General features: G+C 43.1%; 1 protein-coding gene and 1 long non-coding RNA gene across 2 annotated transcripts in view; one reads left to right on the plus strand and one right to left on the minus strand.

Moving 5' to 3' along the window:
• The window catches only part of SHISA6 (shisa family member 6), a 254,479-nt gene that overhangs the window by 77,028 nt on the left and 155,917 nt on the right, over nt 1–21,534 (plus strand). The gene's annotated exons all lie outside the window — the stretch shown is intronic.
• Nucleotides 3,830–21,209, minus strand: LOC113845510 (uncharacterized). The gene is made up of 4 exons (XR_005260108.2): nt 20,838–21,209; nt 20,566–20,750; nt 5,124–5,376; nt 3,830–5,000 (listed from the first exon to the last, which is right to left on the minus strand). It is a non-coding gene; the product is annotated as an uncharacterized lncRNA (long non-coding RNA).

Raw genomic sequence — 21,534 nt, forward strand, 5'->3', positions numbered from 1 at the left:
CAAGCTCGAGAAGAAACACAAGCTTGGGAATGCTCTTCTGAGTTTGGGCTGTACTTCTGGGTTTAGTATTCATCGTTTAATACTTAAAGGAGGCCTGAAAGTATCAGTCAGCATCCGTATTTTCATTGCATGTTCTTATGCAATAGTCAAACATCATCTCCAAGTGTTCGCAAGGGCATTTTAGCACCCATGCCTTTTGCTAAGCTCGATGCCAGTGACTGTCCATATATACACATAAGGCTTAGTCCAAAATCCTGCTTGCTGCTATTTTTAAAGGGAGAGAAAAAACACCTTATCTAAATAATCTCTACATGAAAATAGGTACATGAGTCAGAACACACTTTGAGAAGCAGGAAGGAAAGGCTTTAAATAATAGGATTCATTCAGCTAAACCATCTAGTCACCCCTGAAAGTGAAAGATTAGTTAAAACAAAGGACTTATTATCTAGGAAAGTAAAAAGGGAATCTGATTTTTTTTCACATCCTCACACAGGGAGTACAGGGAGTCTGCATTTCATTATACGCCAACCCAAAGGGCTTCAATAGCCCCCGCGGTGGAAACAGAACTACAACAATTTATGAATGCCTGCATAAATATCTCCCTGCACCATTGCTTCAGTTTAACCTGCTTGCCAGAATAACTGGAGAGGGAGCAGAAGAGAAAGCTCTATCCACACTTGTGTCTGGGAGCACATGAATAAAACCAGTGCAATCCTCAAAAAGTGGCTCATTGTAAGGATTTTAAATCAAATGCAAACAGGCTACACTGCACTGTGCATGGGCAGAAAGGGAGGTTCTAGGCAGGAAAATCTTTATAAAGGTTTTATGTTACTCCTTAAAAGAACAAAATACCTGCTGTGCGACAAAAATATGATAGTCAAGTAAAATGATTTTTAATTAAAAACAAACACTCAAACCTGACTATTGCTAATAGTTTGCTCTGTTTTAATAGATTGAATTTTCTCTCTGACCTTTTCATTCAAACTTGTGATTTAGTCTGGTACATTTTCAAATGATGAATATGAATTACTTGAACCTTCCAAGTTCATTTATAATCTGCCCATGCTAAAGATGTTACTGTAGCCTCTGATCTATGCTGACACTCAGTGGAAAAAACAGATTTTTTTTTTTCCCCTCAAGCATATGAACTTTGAGAACAGTGGGATGCTGTGTAACTGAGAGGTAGGAGGAAGGAAAGAGGAGAAAGAAAGATGATACTACTAGCAATCTGTCTGCGGTGCTGAAATACAGCCTTCCTTTGCTTCAGTGTCTGAAAATTCCATATAGCTGTGCAAAAGCTAGTTTGATTGCCCCCTTCACAGGTAGAGGAGCAGACACGGAGAAGTAAGGACATGTATCCACAGCTGTATAGCTCAGTGGTAGGGCTGGGACTGGAGACCTGCTTGACTTTCATGCACTGATACAAGATGAAGGCAAACAGCACAAAATATTATGGAGAAGAGGTGAACAGCAATGGGGATATCAAGCTGCCAGTACCATCCATGTGCAACATCTTTTCCTTTGATTTGGTTGTTCAGCTTGCCAAATCAAGAGTTCCAGAAAGCAGCATCCTTTTTTTTTTTTTTTTAAACTTACGCGCCCTAACACTGCATTCAAAAAGAGATATTTTTGTAATTATTGTTACCGTTGTTCTTATTACTACTACTACTATTGTCACAAAGATAAGGATGCTGTCTCTTCTGGTTGGGCAGGTGGCAAGACATAGCTGAGAAAGTGGTATTTGGTTTGATAAAATTCTGTTTCTTCTTCTTTCGGGGAAAGAGACAATTAATAGTCATACTTGCATTTAGTCAGTGGATCTGGATAACATCCACTTAATGTGTTAACAGAGTTAGCTAATAAGTATTCCACACCTCCGCCAACTCCATTGAAAAGCCATGGAGACCAGCAAGGTACAGGAAGCAGTCACTTGTAGTACCAGTGTTTGAGAGAGGGACAAACAGTTGTCCTGGCAGTGGTTGTCTGGTAAGTCTGATTTAATCCACAGCACTCGCTTCATTATTACAAGCAGAAGTATCAACGACAGGGGTTATTAAGCAGAATTTACAGAAAAAAATGGTGGAAATCTGAGGTTCGTAAAGAAGGTAAAGAAAATCCTTAGAGGACAAAGAAAGAAGAGCTTCAGAGAGCAATTCCATCCACCAGATACATCCTCTGCTGATAAAATAGTAGATCTGTGGAACAACAAGGTGTAAATGCAGCATTTTCCCTCTCTTGGGGTAAAGAGCGGCCATAAAACCCATCAATCCTTGAGATGTCTTCCCACCTCAAACTGTGATCAGAACCAGTCCTGCTCTGTCTTGATTTTGGTTAAATGTTGCTGAATATTTCAGTGTTGTGAAGTCCTTCACACAATTAATTCAGATTGTCTTGGAGATGAGTGCTGACTGGGCAAGAGCAAAAACTGGGCAAAAGACTGCAATCAACAGATAATGATATACTGCAGCATTTCAGATAGCAGAAGGAGCAGTAACAGAGTGCTAAAAAGGGCCAGCATTTGCTCCTGTCTCTCCTCACTCTTCTATTAACCATCCCACAGTGAGCAGGCCACGTGTTAATTGCATCCACACCAAAGGCTAGGATCAAAAATTTGACTTTGGCGTCATGACAGGGGTAAATAGTGAGGAAGTCTCCTTTCTCAGCATGCTTTCCCCAGGCTTCAAAGGATCCTGGGAAAGCCTGGATTTCCTCAAGGAATTTTCTCTGGTGGATAGACAAGGTCCTTTGCCACGTAAAGGGAGAGGCAGGACCTGGCACTGGAGCTGCTGTGGGCAAGGCTTAGCCTTGGAGCAATTTTCCTACCAACTGTAGGACTCTGAGGGTGCCTCAGGCATTTGGTTCAGATGCTAAAGCTGCTAAAGTGTCATCCCCTTCATGCCCTGTAGAAAGGCATGGCCTGGGCATCTGGCTGCCCTGGTAACACCAGGATCAGACGTGGATTTAGTGGAGAAGGCTACACCTGTAAGCCATTTGCCAAGTGTCTTCAACTTAGTAAGTGCACCTGTGCCCAAGAGCCTGGGCACAGTGCTGAAAAACTTCTGTTTTGTGTGGTTTCCAGCACAGAGCTGGGGCAAGAGCTGGGCAGGCAGATCACAATAGCTGCTATCAGCAGGACTTCTGCTACCAGCAGAGCCATACCCTCTCCTGTGCAGCAGGGGAAAATTGCAATCAAAAAAAAGTCTATAAACCCTTTATTTGCTCCCAAGTGAGACAGCCATGTTCTCAGTGACAGTGTTGGGCAGATGAAGACCAGGAGAAGGCCAAGCAAAAGTGAGAACATACCATGTGTCTTGCACAGCGAGGGTGGTAGAAAACTTGTGTTTAGTGGTGCTGATGGGAATCTGGACCCCTCTTCATCCTAAAAATCTTTGCAGAAGATATCAGGAGCTCAAGTGGCACTCAGAAAAGCTTCTAAGCAAAACACAGTCTCCAGAACACTTGGAGAGATAATCAGCACCATTTCAGGGCAAAGGAAATGTCAATAGGGCTGAGGCCTTATGTCCTCCAGCTGTTTGACCCCTGTTCAGAAGTAATATTTTGTGGAGAAGGCACCCAGCTCTTTAGTGACCACAGAATAGGCCTTGTGGCTCACAGGGCAGAAAAGATTGAGTATCACTGATATAATTACAGAAGGGAAAGAAAAGCGGCAGCTTACAAATTGTAGTTAGCCTCTCATTAGTATGGTTGAGTGATGACTGTATAAATGAGTAGGGCTTATTTAACAATAAATGTCATTTTTAAATAGCATATAGAATGATACAGGCAAATGTAATCAGGAAGTACATTACATTAGGAAAAAAAAACATTTGGGCTGAAAAGAAGGAAAATAAAGGTTTGCTGGTGGCTGCTGTAGGCGAAAGCAGTGTGGAAGCATTTAGAAAGATTTCTGCTATTTGGATTCTAGTGGTATCACTGGCAATCAGGGTGTTTAAATCCCCTAGACAGCATTGGAATTGCTAGCCTTTAATCCAGTTTGATATAAGGAAAATTATCGGGGCTGCCCTATTTTAGTGGAGGGGAAAGGAAATGTGTAGTATTGATGTTGTAACCACCTTTGAGAATTGCTTTCAAGAAAAAATGGCATGTGAGTGTGAATGGCATAAGAGTGTTACTCTTATGAAGTAACCCTTGTCCCAGGAGAACAAAGATGACCAGTCCTGAGTGCTGCTATGGACTGTTAGCCCAATACTCCTATAAATGTCTTGGAAAATACCTTCTGTATATATAAACTATTCAAGATCAGCCATAAGACAAACCAGTTAGAAAGGCTACCAACAAACTAGGCAGATATCAAGCAGCTATTTTGCCTAATAAAGCCTTTTGGACAATGTAGTTATAGCGTGTTCCAATGGCAATTTCACCTCATTATGGAGTTGATTTATTACCAGCTTCAGCAGACCAAAGGGACTAAATAAGCATCATCCGGATGGGACTGCCAGAGTACCCCTGTGACTAGCCGGATGAGTGATGAGTCTGAGCTGAGGACCTGTGGCAGCAACCACACATGACGCACCAGTTCCAGCTGGAATTATGTATCTAGTCCTCCTCCATGGGGCTTTGGCTAATTGGCATGAATGAGAGCTAAAGATGACATTAACAATTCCACGAGATGGCTAACAAAGACGTTCCACTTTATAGATTTCTCAGCTCAGTGTCACTTAGCTATGTGACTACCTGCAAAGCTGTACAGATGAAAATCCATCCTGAGTTGTACAGGAGTTGTAACACTCTGCATTAGGCTTTCAGCAGAACCTGCATTACCTGACTGTAGCCATGTGTTTAGTGAAACCTGTGAAAAAAAATCAGTAGTCATGTGCAATTTGGACCGCAGGCAACAGCAGGACCTCATGGCTGGGCGATGCTGCAGAGGAGGATAGGCAGCTACAGAATTATATCCTTGGGGTGAGACAGGCATCCAAAGGCTTTCTGCCCTTCCTACAAGCAGTGTCTCAAGGCAAGACAACCTGCTCCCATGCATCCTGTATGAAAATATGAAAGAACAAAAGAAAACCCTTACACATAGCCCATACCCATCAGACACCATGCTTTGGTGTCTGAGCCACACAAGCCCAACAGCAGAGCACAGCAGGACTTCAGCTCACCTAAAACAGCTTTTGAAGATGTAGTTGTGAAAGTCCATGTATGTACTCATTGGTGCACTCTGTGTGAAGCACACTAGTGGCATGTGCTGGCCTTTATTTTGGATTGCAGGCACAACACAACTTACCGTACACACAAAGAGACTCACAGCACTGTTAAAGAAATCATTGTGTCCCCGGAGTTGGTCATGGCTTCACAGGTAGTGTGGGAGGTTCTTCTCCTTTATCTCATCTTCAGAAACGTCAAATACCTAGGCTTAAAGGCAATAAATACAGTTGGGTCAAACCACTAACTTTTCTTAGACATTAGGTAACTCAAAGTGCAAAGAACATCTGGCTGCATTTTGAGAGCACTATTGAAAATTTTACTAGGTGCTTTTTAGTGACTCAGGAGCTGTCAGCATTTCACTTTAATTGAATTTAATGGCTAAATTAACATTATTTCTATTAATATCATAATTCAAAATGAGCAGTAAGATGACAGCCAGGATAGTTTAAAAGCCAAGAGGCTTGGAGGGCACTGCTGCATCAGGGTAAGGCAGTCTGGTCACCTGCATTCCCTTCTACTTCCACCTGGAGAAGATGCTGAAATGGGGCTATACAATCAGGCACCCCATTCGATGCCAGCTGCCATCTTCACTGACAATTTAAGCAAAAGTGAGAAGAAGAGAATGAGCAGTAGCCTTAGTGACCTTCTCTTGTAATTGAGATTTTTCTGTTCTTTTATGAAACGGCCAGCCTGGAAACTTGTAATTACTACTAACTTCCCTCAAAATGAAAAGAATTGCCAAACTAAAACCTTAGTCCTGGCAAATGTAATTACTGACTAAAAAAGTCCTAGAGAAGCCAGAATCATGAGGGTATGGGAAGTCCTGTCGTCATCTGAAGACTTCCCTGGTGGTCTTACTTCCTTGATCTCACACAAAGAACCAGATAATTTTCACACTTCCTTTTGATCCCTCAAAGATGGGGAAACTTTCACAACACTTTTATTTTGCAACAGAACAGTCATCCCCGGAACCTAAAGCAATTCTATTTGAGCTCTTCATTCCCCCTCCCCCAACACCCAGTGTGGAAAAGGCAGGTTACTGCAGGAGGCTGGCAAAGTCCTTTGTTGGACTGGCTGAGCATAAGAAGGGGCAATGAAAGCAGGTAATGGCTAAAAACTTTTATTGCATGTTTAAATGCAAAGGAGAGATATCAGCAACCTTCAGCAGTGCTGGGAATTTGGATGAACTGTCAATATTCAGCATGGGAACTCACATGTAGCTGGTTCCTGAAAACAAAATCTGACTCTGGAGTTTCCTTAAAGCCATCTGGATGTGCTCCTTGTTGACAGCAAGGTGCTCCTTGTGGTCAGGGCGTATCACCTCAGCTTTTAAAAGCAGCCATCATCAGATGCTTTCAGTCTCCATTGCAAAACCCAGCAAAGGTGCACAGAGTCTTGACCATGTCATTTTTTTCACCCCAAAATTGCTGCATTGAAAAAAGTCATGTTCCCAGTTCCTAGCAAGAATGACAGAACTGAGGTAACTCTGAGTTGGGCTCATTTACATGTACATATTCCAATTGAGATTTCATGCGATTGCACAGAACTCTGGACTCATCGTGAGCACAATATAGATGCTATTTCTGATTCTGATTCTGGTTCTGATTCTGTACCTGCTCAGTATGTCATTATGCTCTCCGTGTATTCATGGTGCCAGGCATGCTTTACTGCATATTGTCCATGGTCTGCACTGAATACAGAAATATCAGTTTCCTCATCACCTTTTCTAAGATGATCAGAGCATATTAATTCTGTCATGGTATTTTTCATTTCATTTTCTTTCACACCATTTTTAAGGAAAGGTGTGGTATTTTTATTACAACCAGGTAGCTCTGCTCAGATTAAAGCCAAAGTGGTCAGTATAGACAATTTACTAATGCTAAATTAGATATTTTTACTCTGAATACTCTCATGTACTCCTGACTCTTTGATCAAATAAGTTATCTTCACCAACTTCTTTCTGTATTCTGTCAAATATTGCAGTTCATGAACAAAATACTTCTGCTTGTAGCACTTTATAGCACTTGTATGCACAATCTCACTGCCTTCAGCTGTAGGTATGCGAGCAGAATGTTTCCATAGCTCTGCTCCTGGAATTTCAGGCCCATTTTACAGTTCAGTGGAACACTAAGAAGTAGTAGCAAAGAAATGCCCTATAGTGCCCCTATAGAGCCCCTATAGTGCCCTACCCCACGTGCTCTTCAAACTGCAGGTCTTCAAACCCCTGCTTCAAAATAAAAAACTGAAGTTATTAAAATACAGGCAAACCCTTTCCTTGCTATTTTTTACTTGGTAAATGATTAAACATCTTTCAGGGGAAATAATAACAATAATAAGTATGAATAAGAAAATTAAGAATGAGACTGAGAATGAGAATAAAAGAAGAAAATCAACCCTGAGGAATGCATTTAACATGGAGAGGTTTGGCCCAATGGATTCAAGTTTTCAAAGTCATTATTAATTGGAAACTGGTTCTAACAATTGAAAATGCTGGGAAAACTTACATTTAGACCTTGACCATCATGACTGGGGAAATAGGCTCTTCAAGTATTCTCATCTAACACATATTGAAGCATGGGGCTATATGGAGTGGTTTCTCACAAGTATTTTGTGCCATGGGTTGAATTTTGCACTGCAGTATTTCTCAGTCCATTATATTATTTGCTCTGAATGGCACTGAATTCTGTTTCTCCACATTTGGCTAATATATACGTGAACTGCATAGATTTCTTGCAAGTAGCAGGGATTTTTGAAGCACATGCAGCCGTAACTTGGCAGTACTGATATACTTTGTAAACTCTTTATCGAGGCCTGGGTGGTTCATTCTTTTGGAGTTGCAATCCTCCAAAAAAAAAAAAGTTTAAACTGTGACCTGAAAAATACAGCTTAAAAACAAAACAAAACAAAATAAAAACATCCAAGAAGCTGAAACACTAGCCAAATGTGGTCTGGAAGGAGAACCTGAAAACAACCAGTTCTCAGGGTTGTATGAGACAAGGATGTATACAACAAACAAACAAACAAAACCCACAAAACATGAGGTGGTGTAGCTGGTTAATACCGTGTGGTCAAGGCAAGTGGCTCTGTGATGGGTCAAGCAGACCTCTCCCTGCTGGGTACATGCTTGCATGGCGTAGGATTCTTTTTTCTGAGGGGCAGGAGAGGTTGACTGGGTGAATCTTTTGGCGGATCCCTGGCTTGGCTATGTCTGACTGAAGCATTTATTTTTGTGTGGTCACAGCTGTTTGTGGCTCCAGTTGCATACCTGGGCATGGCTGTCTGTACCCTCTGTGATCTTATTTGACAACTTCCTTTAAGCTGGCAGAGACAAGGTAATTAAACCTGAATTCATTGCTAACCTATGCATCAAAATGCTGTCCTTGGATCCAGTTCTACTCCCCGAGGGTTACTTGAGATACTGCTTGAGTAGTCTGAATCATGATCTCGTCAGAGACAATAAGATGCTGAAGACAGTTCTTAAGTGCTCAGTTTAAGCTCCTGTCAGGGAATCCATCCAATGACATAACTAATACATTCTCAATTTCCAGAGGCATCATTTTATTTAGTCTCAGAGTTAGCCTTGCTTCACAGTAATTTGGGGTCAACCCAATGTAAAATTGAGGAAAAACATATAGATGTCAAAATTATAGGATTGCAAAGGAGGTTGACAGTAATGAACAATCCCAGTTAGACCACATCAGTTACTCACAAATACATGTGTGCACACACTCACAAAAGGAATACAGCTTTCTGAATAAAACCACAACGCCAGAAAACACAGGGAAGAAAACCAGTAAAATAGGAACAAGTTCAGAATTTTAAAATTCCAAGTTTTCATTGAAAATACACATTTGGAGGAAAAAAAAATATTTGTCATCTGAATCTAATTTTGCTGTTGGATGAAAAAATGCCTACTCATAGTGTTTCCTATATGATACATTATTTTATTACCCAGGCTACCAGTGAAGCCCTTCTCTAGAGAGGTCCAGCACAGGCTGTTAGTTTACCCCAAATTCTCTCTTCTTGTGCGGACAGGGAGGAAAAGAGCTATCAAAAATACCAACATAGATTCAGTAAGTTTAGCTGTTAATGGTCTTCAAAGATAGACTATAAGTCTTTGACAGATTGGTCTGAAGTCAGTGGAGTTCACTTGACGCAGAACAGATGAGGGGGAAAAGGCTAAGGAAAATCTCTGCTGTGCACCCACATGTGCATCTACTTTGCAATAAGTACTGGGCAATGGGCTACTTAATGGAGGAGTCACACATAAATGAAGATTCATGCCTGCTTTGTGGAGGACAAATACATTTTTGTCAGCATGGGGTACAGTCCAGCTGATTTTATGTCCCATTCTCTGCTCAGGGAGCTATCCCACTGACCCTATGTGAGTTTCTTTTGGTAAGAATGATTCAAAACCTAAAAAAGAAAAAAAAAAAAAAAAGAAATCTACAGGTCATGGCTATACTAGCTTTATTCTTGATGCCTAGTGAGGTTTGCACAGGGAAAGCTGCTGGTGACAGATGCTTCACAGCCATGTCAGGCAAGAATCCATGCAAGTGCAACACCGATGCTGCTCCACCAGTCATGTCCACTAATGACAGTGGCACTTGGCAGTGAAGCACTGTCACGGCCTTGGTGAGGAGACAATTCCACCTCCAGCAATTCCCATTTTGTCCAGTGAAGTGCAAGTGCTAAAGCAAGATTTTGGAGGGTCTAGACTGGAGAAAAAAGTGCCATGTCCCCACCCCATACAGTTAACTGAATGCACCTTACTGTCTTCTCTTGAAAGGATAGTAAGGGGCAGCTTGAGAATGCTGTAAGTCACCAGGTAGAGTTCTCTGGACCACTCTAATGGTCTCCAGTATTTTAAGAGAATCAATTTTCAGTTGAAAATCTTAATTAAAATAACAGGAATAAAGCCATGGCTGGGTGTGACTCGCACAGGAGGATATCTCTAGCTGGCACTTCTTTGTGTTCCAGTAGTTCAGCATGAATTGCAAAGCAGCTCATAGCCTCTCCAGAAGGGGAAATATCTCAGGAGACTTCCCATTGCTGTTCTCTGTTTTGGGTGATATCATAGCATGCCAACACAGGAGCAGACAAATTATTGCTGTCATTCCAGTTTGCACAAGAGCAAGAGGTATTTCAGAAAGCTTCTCTCAATTCCAGACTTCCCAGCTGTGCCAGTTTACTGCCTGTGTCAGTGGTCAACAGTGTTCACAGATCAATAGCGGAGTATTTTATCTATTCACAACAGAAAGCTTAGGAGATATTCCTCAAAAGAAACCAGAATGGCTGATCACTGTACTTATTTAAATAAAGCATTGTTTGTAATTATTGTTACCGTAGATTAACGGTACTTCGGTAGGATCTACAGAGTCCAAGTAAGATCAGTGTAGTATGGCTGCAGTAAAAAATAGTTGTCTCCCAAAATACTGACAATTTAAATATAGATGACAAAGTGTTATTACACCCAATTTAAACGTGGCCATCTGAAGCCCTAAGAATCTGAATTGCCAAAAATTAGGCATGTGGTGTAAGTTCAGACATGCCTGTGTCTGATAAATGAGCCTTGGAAGTGCCTATTTCTCTGCACTACAACCAGAGAACCTTAAATTACTGCTTTAGATTGGACTCCTCATTGTCAGAAAGGCAACGTGGGCAGAGAAGTGCTTCCCAGATGGCCCATTTTAGTCACCCACACCTCTGATTCAGACTCAGCTTCTCACCCCATCTCCAGGTCACTAGCTTACTGTCCCAACCTGTAACACTAAATATCCAACAGCGCCCTGAGACATTCAGGGACAAGCTGCACCCGGACAGAACCTCCACAGCCACCAGCTCCTCCCTGGGGCTCCTCGCACATGGACAATGTGACCAGTTACATTTGGACACACTCCCCAGCTGAACCTGACCTCTGATCAGGTCTGCCGAACACAGTGGGATAATTATAACTAATAACAGGACTATAATTATTGTTATTATCATATTACTAGTGTTACTTCTTGTTCCATCATACAATTTTCATCTTATTATTATGCTACTTATGATTTGGTCATTATTCAGATAATAAAGCCAGATGCTCTGACTTGCTTCAGAGCTTCATCCTGCTGGATGTTGTAGTGTCCCCTGTGAAAAGTCAGTCCTCACCCTGAAGCACTTAAAAATCTAATTAGAAAAGACATAGCATTATCTTCATCTATCAGCAGCTTCAGTAGTGAGTCTGTGCTTTTCAGGACGACCAAGGTCACTTTAGTAGACTTGCTGAAGAATTGTTTGGACTCTCTTTAGACTGCCTGTGCCAGTGCCAGCTCCTACATAGCTCTAGAAGCAACCGTATTTCAACCTTGCTTGGCTAATTCATCTCGAACCACATACGTGCAGACCTGCCTCACTTATTTTTTTATGCTACACACATTATCTCCTCAAGAGATGTATGATTTCACATAGGAAAAAAAAATTAAAAAATCCCAAGCAGCAAATAAATGGCTTCATCCACTGCTGGGGAAAGAAGGCTGCTGGTGGTACCACGGTTGCTGAGAATGGCTGGAGCATGAGGCGATGCAAAGCCACCCATGGGCATTTTATGTCCAGGTGGAGGCCCATTATGAGCAGTGTCTCTCAGGGGTCTGTCTTGGGACTGGTGCTTTTCAATATCTTCATGAATGATATAGACGATGGGGTTGAGTGCACCCTCAGCAAGTTTGCAGATGACACAAAGCTGCTGCGGTTGATACCAAAGAAGGAAGGAATGCCATCCAAAGGGACCTGGACAGGTCAGAGAAGTGGGCTCACATGAACCTAATGAGGTTCAACCAGTCCAAGTTGAACCTCAGTTCAACCAGTGCAACCAGTGCTGCACCTGGGGCCAGACAATCCTGGGTATGAGCACAGGCTGGAAGGAGAACTCACTGAGAGCAGCCCTGCAGAGAAGGACTTGGGGGTTCTAATGGATGAAAGGCTTGACATGATCCAGCAGTGCCTGCAGCCCAGAAGGCCAACGAAAGAAGTGTGACCAGCAGGTTGAGGGAGGTGATTATCCCCCTCTGCTCTGCCCTGGTGAGGGCCCACTTAGAGTCTTGCATCCAGGAGGATGTAAGGCTGTTAGAGCTGTAAGGCTGTTAGAGCTGTAAGGCTGTAAGGCACAAGAAGGATGTAGGGCTGTTAGAGCAGGTCCAGAGGAGGGCCACAAAGATGATCAAGGGGCTGGAGCACCTATCCTATGAAGAAAGGCTGGGGGTGTTCAGCATGAAGAAGAGAAGGCTCCAGCGTGTCCTCATCACAGTCTTTCAACACTTAGAGGGGAATTATAAAAAGGATGGAGGAGGACTCTCTACTTGGGTTGATAACAATATGGCAAAGGAGAGTGGTCTTAAACTAAAAGAGGACAGATATAGATTAGATTTTAGGAAGAAACTCTTCACTGTAAGGGTGGTGAGGCACTGGAACACGTTGCCCAGAGAAGTTGTGGATTCCCATCCCTGGAGGTGTTCAAGGCCAGGCTGGATGGGGCCTTGGCCAACCTGATCTAGTCGGTGGCCTGTGACAGGGGTTTGGAACTGGGTGATCTTTAACGTCCCTTCTAACCCGAACCATGCTATGATTCTATGATCCCTCCCAGCAAGAGTTCCCCCTGCAATGAAGATGCAGAAAACTCCTAGGCCCCCTTTTTCATTTCTCCACATCTAGATTTAATAAATCCAATGTGGCTAGAACACCAAAATTAGAGCCTTTGTTTATTTTGCTGTTTTCCATCTTTTCAAAAAGGTCAAATGTTTAAAATGATGTATGAGCCATGAGCTACAATGCTTATTTATGGTTCTTGCAATGCTTTCGCCAGAACTGGGAAACAGTGGACATTCGCAATCAATTAGACTTCTCTGAACAGCCCTGTCCCTGGTTTCATTAGGAGGTTGTCACAAAGTTATTTCAAAACCTTGCTCAAGTAAATTGGCTGCAAGCAGAGACTGCTCAGTCTGCTGCTGCCTGACACTCAGCTCCAAGGAGCAAAGCTACAGAAAGGATTTGTTTCACCTCAATATTAAATTGTGACATGCAGTAAGACTGCTAAAACACCATCTATGAGAAATCTGTGATTACTACTGAAAGTATCACATGTAAATGCCTGCTGCATGGCTTTGCAATGTGAGGACCTGATGGAGAACTGTAAAAAGGGTATCGTTCAGTTGTAATGTCACTTACAGCTTACCTTTTGGGACAAAATATGCTGATCTGGCAATATTGATATTCCAGCACGTCACTCTGGTGTGAGATTCTGTTAACCCTATTCCTGATTTTTTCCCACTGAGGTCAGCAATACCATTGCAACTAGTTTCAGTGAGAGAAGAATTAGGCTGAAGTTTTCAAACATTCCAGCTAATTCTAAATCCCAACCCTTTTGGAGGACAACCAGTGTATAGAGAAGCTGTTTGCATTCTAATGAAACACAGAACGAATTAGGGCTCCCTGAAATCCATATACATTCTAAAATTCTGCCCCTTCCTATTGCAGCAGAATCCCTTGGAGAGTGACAAAATTTTTAACCAGTTAAGCAAAAAATAATGAATGAAAAAAATAATGAATAAAAAAAAATAGCTGAAACAGAAATTTTGAGGATTTAAAAAACATCCATATATTTAAAGGTTGTTTGTTTCTTTTTGAATGAACTTGAAGTGTATTATGAAATGCATTTGGTATGTGTATGCTGAGATACATGTACACTTTTTAAATTTTGATCAAAGTAACCTCCTCAAAATATTCTACAAGTGCTTTAAAATGTCAGTCAACTAGGTTAGAAACCTGGTCCTTCAAAAATGAAAATTCAGAAAATTTTGTTGGCCTGTAGCTCCAAAGGCCAACAGCGATATCCTGAGAACAGCTGCCAGCTGCCAGGTTTGCTATCTGGGTCATCCATCTGCAGTGACACATTTCAGAATGTCAGCTTTTTGACATTGTTGGTAAAACCCTGAGAGGAGTTTGAGCACATCTCTGCAGTCCAGGTTCCAATCCATCTCAGAGCATGATGGGGATTAGGTGCTCCTGGGACAGGTGTAGATGGACAATCAGAACCCACTACCAAGAGATACTTCTTCATAAACCCCTACCTTTCCCTTTGCTGTGGAAAGTCATTCCTCTTTTGATTGCTGGGGTAGCAGTGAATGTCCATCAACTGTTTTTAATTTGATACTAAATCTTGCTCTTCTCTAAATTCCTTCTTGCAAAGAGGGCATTTCATGTAATCATTCTGGCAGTTCTCCAAAATTCATTTTCCTGTATTTCAGGGAGGGGGAAAAAAACTAACAAACAAACAAACTAAAAAAAAAAATAAAAATTTGGTGGGGACTTGATAAGAAGACAGGAACCAGACTGTTACTTGGTTTCTTGGTTTCCCTTTGCAGTCAGAGGAAGAATGTTCATTTCTCCTGCCTCAGGACTATTATTTTAACAATGAAAATTTTAGCTGATGAAAATTGAAATGGCCCTTCTATGTGAAAACTCCATTTTTTCTTATGTAGGGAAAACACATCTGAATTGATCATACTGAGAAATCTTTAGCTTCCTATGGAGAGATGCAGGCCAGCTGAGACAGAATTCCTACAGGTTTTCAAGTTTCTCCATTCAGCATTTCCAGAGGAGCAGATTACCTAATTCTGCCCCTCCTTCAGACATGGATCTGGCACAGGCCACTGCCCTCCCATTATGCCAGTTCTGACTGTCCTACATGGAAGCGAACAGATTCTTGGAAGCAAGCAAGGTTGCAGAGCTTGTCAGTGGGTGATGCTCTTCAAACTCCTTTCCCTAGAGTTTCTGTAAGTGCCTCCTTGCCCAGGCCTGGGAAGATGGAGCAGCCTGATATTTGCCTGTTCTACAGCTGTTCAAAAGCCCCAGCCTTACTGAAGTTTGAGGGTTGGCTTAGGATGGTACACAGGCAGATGTGAAAGATCAAGTTACCGAGTCACAAAGAGTGAATCTTCTTCCCCTAAAATTAGGGGAAGATTTGCCAGTAACTCCATCTGTACTCCGTCTGTCTTCCAGGCGATCTTCTGGATTCTCCTAGAGAGGTTTTAGAGAATACGGGCCATGAAGTGAAGTCGTCTTTGTAAGAGAAGTCAGGGCATGCCAAGAAGTGTTTGCTGCTTGACATTTGCTCCTTATTTCTCCATTCACTTTAGCACTCAAGGGAGTGAGGTCGTCTCACTTAACCTGTGCCATCCAGAAGTCACACAGACTCCTCACTAGTCACTGCGAGTAAACTGCCTCAAATAACTGTACAAAATGCACAGAGTGAACTGTTTGCAGGAATCTCAGGGCACAACTGTGGCAGCAGACGTACAATAATTGTCTCTTCATGTCCCAGTCAGACCTGCCATGAAACTTGAAGGAGGGATGGTAAGTTTTGGCGTTTCCTAGGTGCATTATGTACTGTATGCATGGCTGGAGCCTCAAAACTCAATCAGTGTGTTCCTACCAAATGTGTTCCTGTAACACTGCTCATGAAAGTGCCCTGCTTTCTTATTTTGAAATTGTTTCTCTGGCCCCACTTTCACACCAAAATACCTGCTGGTCCTACTCAGAATCAAATGTCCTGAAATGCCCTGTCCTCACGTCCTTGTCTTCCTGCAGGTATGTAGGCTATGTCCAGATAAAGCTGCTCAGAGCTGGAGGGCAGTGACCGGTTACTAGCTTATCCACTGTTCCCTACTTGCTATAGGCAAATGTTGCTTGTTGGACTTCAGAAAAAGTCTGCTTGTGCCAGACATTCTCAGTCTCACCACAGACCTGCATGTTGCCTGTTGTACAACCCAGGAGAGGGAATGGGTCTGGCTGGCTGGGATAGAGCCCCTGATGGGAATGTACCTGGAGGCTCCCACATTACAGTTAGCAATCAAAGTGGCGGATGGACTTGTAGCAGCAGAACTAGCTAACAAAGTGGTATTTGCCAGGGTAACTAGATAGGTGGATGGATGGAGGGATGAACCAGCATCCCATCTCCCTGTAAACTTCCGTATGTCTGCTGTGCTTGCTGATGGGAACACAAGGCACAGCAAATATCCCTTGTCCAGATCTAAGAAAGGAGATGATGTACTCAGCTCCTACAGATTTCACAGGACCAGGAGCCTCAAAGGCTCTGTAAGTTACAGAATCTGCACTTTGTGGCAGCTTTTGCTGCAGGAGATCTTTTATGCAACCCAATGGCATGTGAGTCTCAGATGCTGCAGTGAGCAGAAGCTCCTTCAGCAGGTCCACATGAAACAACAAATGAGATCTCCTTGGATTTTCTTTCTCTACCAGTATGGCCACAAGCACCCATTTTCTGCATTTCCCAGGGTTACCAAGAGTATTCAGTAACACACTGGCAGCACTGAAACTGTCTATACCTTCTCTTTTAGTTTCTTGTCTTTCACTTAGGGTGAATGCCTCAGTGAAAGTGCCCCAGATCCAATAGAGTCATGTGGCTCAGGCTTTTTTTTGCTGTTATTGCTGCTTTCAAGTGGAAAATTGATATAATAGCAGTTCTTTCTCAACACACAGCAGTCTGCACATTTGTACAATGTTCTTTGAGGACGATCAGCATCCACTGGCATAGAAAAGTGACAGATGCTGTCTGCAAATAATGAGCTGAAGCCGTTTCCTTTAGAAGGGAACTTAAGCAAAGTCCCTTTGAGTCTGAAAAGCCAGTGAGGTTCCAATGTGGCATCAGAAGCTGCTCGTAAGCCTCTGCCGGAACGGACATATTCTGTTAGCTCATATGGCATAATTATGTTTAACTGTTTCTCTTATACAGACTCCTCTGGAGAGAGGAAACAACCAATTACTTATTTACTGAGTATTTTCTACCAGGGACAAGCATGAGAAAGAATGAAGCTTATGGCTTCTTATTTTGATCCCTGCAGTGATCCAAATATCATCTGCATGAGTTACAGTGTCAAGGTGCAGCTGTACGATGCCTAACCATGTGGTACATTTATTACGTGCCTTTGTGATCCTCATCTTTGCTCTTTCCATCTCACACGAAAATCATTTTAATCATCTAGGCCATTAAGGAGTCTCACACTTGTGACACTGAAAGAAGACCACAGAGATATTCCCTCCTGAGACATTGATTCTGTCTCTGCTTAGTGTTTTCCTCTAATGCAGACACTGCCATGTGCCAGGGGCAGCTTTTCCAGATGTAGCAGTATCAGGTGTTGGAAGTCATCCCATTACTTCCTAGTGCTACAAGGAGTAAGTCCAAATTACTCAAAAAAACGAAGGACTCAAAGCTTCACAGACAGACATTTTCAAAACGTGTTAGTGAAACAGATGCACAGATTTCCTTTAAGTCTGAAAATCCACTTTCTTTCGATCATAAAGCACACATTTCAGAATTTCATAATTTGTGGTATTGCCATAGTCCCGAATCCTGATAGCAGAATCAGATATTTTGCTCTGTGAGCCTTTAGCTCTTGAGGTCTCAGAAAGAGAGAGACAGTACCTGTAGTACCAAGCGCTTTCCGTGTTTATGTAAATAACTGAAATTACCAAAAGTTACCAAATGCCTGGGGTTTCTTCACAGCAAAGCTAGCTCTTGATTTGCTATCAGTCTCATTAGAGGGTTTGGAAAAATCCATAAGAATTGATTTTCTTCTAGCATGACCTGTTCTCATGAGCTCCTTTACTAGTGGAAGTCCAAGCAAATCCAAAGTATGAAGCTGTACTTTACCACACATTAGATGGTATGAATAATGGAAGCTGCATTGCACAGCACGTTAAATCAGCACACAAACATATCAAAATAATGAGATACCATCCTTTAAGGAAGGAAGTAGAGCTAAGCCACAATCTCAGTCTTAATTCTCGTTTTCTAATGTATAGAATCATAGATTTTAGGTTGGAAAAGATCATCAAGTCCAACTGTTAACTTTTTATTTCTAAAAGTATAATTTCCAAAACTTCCTGTGGTATTTCTCCCAGGATTCATCTTGTGGCATTTCTCCCTGGATTCATTTTACCTCTTTACCTTTCATCTCTCTACGCTTTTCTTTCTGAGCATCTATCGATGAAAAACATGTGGCCTCATTTAGAAATGTGTAATGTTATGGTAAATTAATCAATACCAACATTGTTCATAGATTCTATAGATAAAACAATTTTTTTTTTTTTTTTTTAAAAAAGGAATCGTGTATTCTCTTAGAATAGTAATTCCCTCTGCACTACGGCTCAGTAGATGACCTGATCCTACAGACAGCAATAGCAGTGGGTTTGAGCAGTTGTAAAGAGCAAGTACTTTTGATCTGTGAATGAATGCAGAGGTGTGTAAGGCACTAGCAAACTACAGAACTGCCCTTCCTGTCTGCTGCCTCTCCTGGCTTCCCCCTTCTCCTGAAATCCCCAATGACTGCTGCAGAATCCATCTGTAGCACTGAGACTGGTCACTGATAAATGACAAATCAAATGAGAGCTCTGCTCACAGAACATTGTATTAACATGAGCTGCAGTCTGGTTGCATTTAAAATCTTCCAGCTCTGGACCTGAATGCTGAACATCCTTTTTATTCAGATTTGGGTGGTTGTTTTTTGTTAGTTTGAGTTCTGCATTGTTCAATGAACTGTACCCTGTGAGTCGGAAAACCCTGTCATAAAAAGGATAATCATAAAGTGATAGGAAAGGACAATAATACTGCAGAGCCTAAAAGGAAAAATATCCCCACTCCCAGACAGACACACCAGGTAAAATTCATCTTGCTGCCCCAGCTGTTGGGTAGTTAGTTGCTTGAGCTGGGTAGGCAGCCTGTATGGTTGATGGGGAAGAATGAGCACTTCCAAGAAAGAAATAATGCCATCCTGGGTCTAGCGTTGCTGAGGTGAAAACACTGTCTCATTCAATAGAGACGCAGCTGTGAGCACTAAGGAATTGGCAAGTAAATACAAAAAAAAAAAAAAAAAAAAAAAAAAAAAAAAAAAAGGAAAGAAATGACCATAACAAGGTGAGGTTTCACCTGGCATCACATAGAAGTGCTGGAATGGAGACAGACTCCAGGTCTTGAGAACAGCATCCAGCTCCTTAAATATAAAGCTATTTTCCTCTCCCTGCAATCTCTGTTATTATCCTCCTTCATTTTTTTGTCACAAATGAAAAAGATATCTCATAGCCACAGCTAACCCTAAAACCACAAGGACAGAGAAGGGCATACAAGAAAAGGGTATTTTGTGCCCACAGAGTCAGACAATGCCTTCCAGAGCAGCTGTGTGGAGTCCTTAGGACCTGGACACACAGGTCATACGTTTTCACTAGAAGAAAACCATATGAACCTGTTTGAGAATAGAATCAGGCTGATGCAGAGCCAGGAGCCTGTTCAACATTTATTTTGGTGGTAGAAAGGAGCAGAAACTTTGGTTAAGGTTTTGAGGAGGTCAGCAGGGCATGGGTAACCAACTACAAGGCACCCTTGCAGGCAGACAGCCAGATCAAAATCCTGGAGGAGAATTCTGCTGCTGCAGATGGAAGGTCAAAGGAGGAGCTGCAGAAGCCTGTGGAGCTCTGAGAAAAGGCTCTGAGGACATGGCAGGGGATGAGGGCTTAGCCACAGCCTTTGGCATGGAGAATGTGACACAGTGCATTGTCTTGTTTTGTTGTTATCTCTATTTTTATGTTTCTAAAGAAAAGCTTGGGGACCAGGCAGCAGCAGTGTTGTCACGGGAAGCATGACTTTCCTTCTCCATCTCTGCACAGTTTCACAGATGTATGAGCAAAAGGGAACCTTGGGAAGGTGCTTCCCATGGGAAAAGCTGGTGAGCCCCCTCTGGGGGCTGGCTCTCCCTGCACTGCCCTTCCTCCTTGGGGCTGTGGCACTGAGAGAGAGGGGCTTGGTGCTTTCAGCCACCAGCAGGCCGAGGACCTCCTTTCTGGTGGGTCTCCAAGTGGACATATCCTGCTGCTGCCCCCCATCCCTCCTCCCCCCGTTAAGGTGCCTCTCAGACTCTTAAATCGGTTCCCAGAGGACCATCCGTGCTCAGGGACAATTTGAGGTCACCGCCTCCATCTGCAAAGATCTGGCTTCCAGATTTGGGGAGGTGGATGGGTCACAGGCCCGGGAGTATCCCCAAGGGCTCCTGGAGCAGGGAAGGTAGCTGGCGAGCTGGCAGTGAGCACCGAATGTGCAAACCTGAGGGCATTTGTGCTGAGACAAAAAACAGCATGAAGAGGCAGAGAAAATGGTGAGGGTTACATTGCCCAGCACCCCCAGCTCTCCAGCCAGCGCCCCTGCCCACACCGGCCTCAGCATTGCTCCGTGCCCACACGCTGCAGCCAGCCCCGTGCTGCTGCCTTCCCTGCCTGCAGCGCTTGCCCTGCCTGTGCAGAGGCCTCGTTCTGCCTAATTGCACGGAGAAGAACGAACGTGAAATGCTGTCTTACCTTGCGCACCACCTGCTTTGTTAGTCGTGCAGCAGAGCCCGAGGGAAGCAGAGGGTTTGGATGTTTGGGCCCTTCGGGCAGCTCTGGCGTCCTGATGCTCCCTGCAGCACTGCCACAGCTTCTCTGCCTCTGTGCAGCAGGTTTCAGGCACACAGCAAATGCGTTTGCTGGACAGAGTCCACCATCTAGAAAACACAGTCACCGTGAGCAACATCGGAGCAGCACAGGTGATGCTAGGACAAGCAGGGTTTCTCCCTAGGCATAAAACCCACCCGATCCAGGCTCCTTTGCTTGCTCCTCATTATCTTGTGTCTGACTGCAGCAGAGCCCTTGTAAGACTGCTGCCAGAACAGCTGGTTGCCAGCGATGTACGGAGTGATCGATATGTTTGGCTTTTCATGTTCATCCATCGTGTGAATCTGCTTTCATGCTTTCATTATGTGAACGAGGATTGAAGGCAGCTCTGAACTTTGCTCTCGTGCCATTTACTGCCTTTGGCCTGAATGCAGAGTCCACACAGCTTCCTGCTGCTCACCTGGCTCTCTACAAAGCAGGGTTAATTACTCCTACTCCTCCCCATCACCAAAAAATAAATAAAAGTGCCGGTTTTAGAATCTGAGAAATCTGCCCAGTGCAGCCGGGCAATCTCCTCCACAGACAGACAAGGCTCTGGAGTGAAAGCCAGAGGAAAAACAGAGCTCCCAGTTTGTTTACTACCTCCTGGCACACATCCATGCCCAGCTTTTTTTATACCACTTCCCCAGCTTTGCAGCCTGAAGAACAAGACGCAGCTTTGCCCTAGCTATCAACACACCGGTGGCTACCAGCAGCATTTCTTGCTGCTCCAGCAACAGCGTACCCAGGACCCTGCTGTGCTGAGATTTGTATCTGCATGTGTGCAGCTCATGGCTGTAAAGACAATTTGCAATCTGTAAATACAGCAGTGTGTATGTGTGTGTGTGTGTGTGT

This window comes from Anas platyrhynchos, chromosome 19 (assembly GCF_047663525.1).
Source record: "Anas platyrhynchos isolate ZD024472 breed Pekin duck chromosome 19, IASCAAS_PekinDuck_T2T, whole genome shotgun sequence".
Lineage (NCBI taxonomy): Eukaryota > Metazoa > Chordata > Aves > Anseriformes > Anatidae > Anas > Anas platyrhynchos.